At 36.4% G+C, this 5,441-nt stretch overlaps 1 non-coding gene across 1 annotated transcript; it reads right to left on the bottom strand.

Annotated features, from left to right (window-relative positions):
- Positions 1 to 5,094: 5,094 nt before the first annotated feature.
- LOC148580749 (small nucleolar RNA R71) lies at positions 5,095 to 5,202 on the bottom strand. Its single transcript, XR_015899485.1, has one exon. It is a non-coding gene; the product is annotated as a small nucleolar RNA R71 (small nucleolar RNA).
- Positions 5,203 to 5,441: the final 239 nt, after the last annotated feature.

Here is a 5,441-nt window from a genome sequence, read left to right as displayed (position 1 = left end):
ACACCAAACTTAAAGTTTGGTTGTGGCCTCCCAACACCAAACTTAGAGTTTGACTGTAGGGGCTCTGTTTGACTCTGTATTGAGAGAAGCTCTTCATGCTTCCTCTCCATGGTGACAGAGGGATATCCTTGAGCTTTAAACACAAGGGAGTCTTCATTCACTCAAATGATCAATTCTCCTCTGTCAACATTAATCACAGCTTTTGCTGTGGCTAGGAAGGGTCGGCCAAGGATGATTGATTCATCCATACACTTCCCAGTCTCTAGGATTATGAAATCAGTAGGGATGTAATCGTCTTCAACCTTTACCAAGACATCCTCTACAAGTCCATAAGCCTGTTTCTTTGAATTATCTGCCGTCTCTAGTGAGATTCTTGCAGCTTGTACCTTAATGATCCCTAGCTTCTCCATTACAAAGAGAGGCATAAGTTTTATACTTGATCCCAGGTCACACAGAGCCTTTTCAAAGGTCATGGTGCCTATGGTACAAGGGATGGAGAATTTTCCATGGATGGAGAATTTTCCAGGGTCTTGTCTCTTCAGAGGTAACTTCTGCCTAGTCAAGTCATCCAGTTCTTTAATGAGCAATGGAGGTTCATCCTCCCAAGTCTCATTACCAAACAACTTGGCAATTAGCTTCATGATTGCTCCAAGGTACTTAGCAACTTGCTCTTCAGTAACATCTTCATCGTCTTCAGAGGAAGAATACTCATCAGAGCTCATGAATGTCAGAAGTAAATTCAATGGAATCTCTATAGTCTCAGTGTGAGCCTCAGATTCCCATGGTTCCTTATCAGGGAACTCCATGAAGGTCAGTGGACGTCCATTGAGGTCTTCCTTAGTGGAGATCACTGCCTCTTCCTCCTCTCCAGGTTCAGCCATGTGAGACGTGTTTATGGCCTTGCACTCTCTCTTTGGATTCTCTTCTGTATTTCTTGGGAGAGTACTAGGAGGGAGTTCAGTAATTTTCTTACTCAGCTGTCTGATGAGCGGATGATTTATATGCTTTTTGGCATTGTTTTTAGTATGTTTTTAGTAGGATCTAGTTACTTTTAGGGATGTTTTCATTATTTTTTATGTTAAATTCACATTTCTGGACTTTACTATGAGTTTGTGTGTTTTTCTGTGATTTCAGGTATTTTCTGGCTGAAATTGAGGGACTTGAGCAAAAATCAGATTCAGAGGTTGAAGAAGGACTGCTGATGCTGTTGGATTCTGACCTCCCTGCACTCAAAGTGGATTTTCTGGAGCTACAGAACTCAAACTGGCGCGCTTCCAATTGCGTTAGAAAGTATACATCCAGGGCTTTCCAGCAATATATAATAGTCCATACTTTGACCGAGTTTAGAAGACGTAAAAGGGCGTTGAACGCCAGTTCTACGCTGCTGTCTGGAGTTAAAAGCCAGAAACACGTCACAAGCCAGAGTTGAACGCCAGAAATACGTTACAAACTGGCGTTCAACTCCAAGATTGACCTCTACACGTGTAACATTCAAGCTCAGCCCAAACACACACCAAGTGAGCCCTGAAAGTGGATTTATGCATCAATTACTTACTTCTGTAAACCCTAGTAACTAGTTTAGCATAAATAGGACATTTTACTATTGTATTAAACATCTTTGATCAGTTTTATGCTGTCTTAGACTTTCATGGGGGCTGGCCATTCGGCCATGCCTAAACCATTATCACTTATGTATTTTCATACGGTAGAGTTTCTGCACTCCATAGATTAAGGTATGGAGCTCTGCTGTTCCTCAAAGATTAATGCAAAGTACTACTGTTTTTCTATTCAATTCAACTTATTCCGCTTCTAAGATATTCATTCGCACTTCAACCTAAATCTGATGAACGTGACAATCATCATCATTCCCCCACAAACGCGTGCCTGACAACCACTTCCGTTCCATCTTAGATTGAATGAGTATCTCTTGGATCTCTTAATCAGAATCTTCGTGGTATAAGCTAGATTGATGGCGGCATTCATGAGAGTCCGGAAAGTCTAATCCTTGTCTGTGGTATTCCGAGTAGGACTCTGGGATTGAATGACTATGACGAACTTCAAACTCGCGAGTGCTGGGCATAGTGACAGACGCAAAAGGAGGGTGAATCCTATTCCAGTATGATCGAGAACCTCAGATGATTAGCCGTGCTGTGATAGAGCATTTGGACCATTTTCACAAGAGGATAGGATGCAACCATTGACAAGGGTGATGCCTCCAGACAATTAGCCATGCAGTGACAGCGCATCGGACCATTTTCCAGAGAGGATTAAAAGTAGCCATTGACAACGGTGATGTCCTTACATAAAGCCAGCCATAGAAAGGAGTAAGACTGATTGGATGAAGACAGCGGGAAAACAGAGATTCAGAGGAACAAAAGCATCTCTATACGCTTATCTGAAATTCTCACCAATGAATTACATAAGTGTTTCTATCCTTATTTTATGTTTACTTATTATTTAATTTCGAAAACTCCATAACCTTTTGGTATCCGCCTGACTGAGATTTACAAGGTGACCATAGCTTGCTTCATACCAACAATCTCTGTGGGATTGACCCTTACTCACGTAAGGTTTATTACTTGGACGACCCAGTGCACTTGCTGGTTAGTTGTATCGAAGTTGTGAATGAAAAACGATTTATTAAGACGTGCGTACAGAGTTTCTGGTGCCGTTGCCTGAGATCACAATTTCGTGCACCAAGTTTTTGGCACCGTTACCGGGGATTGTTCGAGTTTGAACAACTGACGGTTCATCTTGTTGCTCAGATTAGGTAATTTTCTTTTTGTTTTATTTTCAAAAATTTTTCAAAAACCTTTCAAAAAATTTCTCATCTATTTTCGAAAAAAAAATAAATCTTTTCAAAATATATTTTTCTTCTAAATTTTTAAGAATGAATTCTAGAGTTTCATGAAGCATGTTGAAGCCTGGCTGGCTGTAAAGCCATGTCTAATTCTTTTGGATAGGGGCTTCCAACCATCAGCATAGAGGCAAGTTAATTGGAATGTCAGCCGTGGCATGTCTGAGTTACATACTAAAGCTTGGCTGGCTATTAAGCCATGCTTAACCCTCGGATTGGAGCTTTAGACTAAGAATACAAGATTCCTGGAATTCATATTAAAAAAATTTTGAAATCCTTATTTTCTTTTTCCTATATGTTTTTTTCGAAAAAAAAAATATACAAAAATCCAAAAAAATTAAAAAATCATAAAAATCAAAAATATTTCATGTTTCTTATTTGAGTCTTGAGTCAAGTTGAAAGTTTGGTGTCAATTGCATATTCATCTTGCATTTTTTGAAAAATTCATGCATTCATAGTATTCTTCATGATCTTCAAGTTGTTCTTGGTAAGTCTCCTTGTTTGATCTTGATGTTTTCATGTTTTGTGTCTTTTCTTGTTTTTCATATGCATTCTTGCATTCATAGTGTCTATACATGAAAAATTTTTAAGTTTGGTGTCTTGCATGTTTTCTTTGCATTAAAAATTTTTCAAAAATAAGTTCTTGATGTTCATCTTGACATTCAAAGTGTTCTTGGTGTTCATCTTGACATTCATAGCATTCTTGCATGCATTCATTGTTTTGATCCAAAATTTTCATGCATTGAGTCTTTTTCATGTTTTTCCCTCTCATCATTAAAAATTCAAAAAAAATCAAAAAAAATATCTTTCCTTTTTCACTCATAAATTTCGAAAATTTGAGTTGACTTTTTCAAAACTTTTTAAAATCTAGTTGTTTTTATGAGTCAAATCAAATTTTCAATTTAAAAATCTTATCTTTTTCAAAATCTTTTTCAAAAATCAAATCTTTTTCATTTTTCTTATTTATTTTAGAAAATTTTAAAAATCTTTTTCAAAAATATTTTTCTTATCTTTATCTCCTAATTTTCGTAAATAACATCATCAATTAATGTTTTGATTCAAAAATTTCAAGTTTGTTACTTGCTTGTTAAGAAAGATTCAAACTTTGAGTTCTAGAATCATATCTTGTGATTTCTTGTGAATCAAGTCATTAATTGTGATTTTAAAAATCAAATCTTTTTCAAAACTAATTTCAATCATATCTTTTCAAAAATATCTCTTTATCTTATCTTTTTCAAAATTTGATTTTAAAATATCCTTTCTAACTTCTTATCTTCTTATCTTTTCAAAATTGATTTTCAAATTTGTTTCAACTAATTGTTTCTTATCTTTTTCAAAACTACCTAACTAACTCTCTCTCTCTCTAATTTTCGAAAATATCTTCCCTCTTTTTCAAAATTTCTTTTTAATTAACTAATTATTTTAATTTTTGATTTTAATTCTCGAAAATTACTAACCTTTTTCAAAAACTATTTTCGAAAATCACTAACTCTTTCAAAAATTATTTTCGAAAATTCTCTCTCTTTCTTATCTCCTTCTATTTATTTATTCATCTACTAACACTTCATCTCACCCAAATTCAAACCCCCTCTTCCATCTGTGTTCGAATTTTTTCTTCTTCTTTTCTTCTACTCACACAGGGACCTCTATACTGTGGTAAAAAGGACCCATATTATTATTATTTTTCTGTCCCTCTTTTTCAAAAGAGCAGGAGCAAGGATAAGAACATTCTTGTAGAAGCAGATCCAGAACCTGAAAGGACTCTAAAGAGGAAACTAAGAGAAGCTAAATTACAACAATCCAGCAAGTACCTTTCAAAAATTTTCGAACAAGAAGAGGAAATGGCATCCGAAAATAATAATAATGCAAGGAGAATGCTTGGTGACTTTACTGCACCTAATTCCAATTTACATGGAAGAAGCATCTCCATTCCTGCCATTGGAGCAAACAATTTTGAGCTGAAACCTCAATTAGTTTCTCTGATGCAGCAGAACTGCAAGTTTCATGGACTTCCATCTGAAGATCCTTGTCAGTTCTTAACTGAATTCTTGCAGATCTGTGATACTGTTAAGACTAATGGAGTAGATCCTGAAGTCTACAGGCTCATGCTTTTCCCTTTTGCTGTGAGAGACAGAGCTAGAATATGGTTGGACTCTCGACCTAAGGATAGCCTGAACTCTTGGGATAAGCTGGTCAAGGCTTTCTTAGCCAAGTTCTTTCCTCCTCAAAAGCTGAGCAAGCTTAGAGTGGATGTTCAGACCTTCAGACAGAAAGAAGGTGAATCCTTCTATGAAGCTTGGGAGAGATACAAAGAACTGACCAAAAAGTGTCCTTCTGACATGCTTTCAGAATGGACCATCCTGGACATATTCTATGATGGTCTGTCTGAATTAGCTAAAATGTCATTGGATACCTCTGCAGGTGGATCCATTCACTTAAAAAAAATGCCTGCAGAATCTCAAGAACTCATTGACATGGTTGCTAATAACCAGTTCATGTACACTTCTGAGAGGAATCCTGTGAGTAATGGGACGCCTATGAAGAAGGGAGTTCTTGAAATTGATACTCTGAATGCCATACTGGC

Source organism: Arachis ipaensis, chromosome B10 (assembly GCF_059453495.1).
Source record: "Arachis ipaensis isolate K30076 ecotype BB chromosome B10, ASM5945349v1, whole genome shotgun sequence".
NCBI lineage: Eukaryota > Viridiplantae > Streptophyta > Magnoliopsida > Fabales > Fabaceae > Arachis > Arachis ipaensis.
Note: the sequence above shows the minus strand (reverse complement) of the source record. Positions and strands in the feature narration are given on the sequence as shown.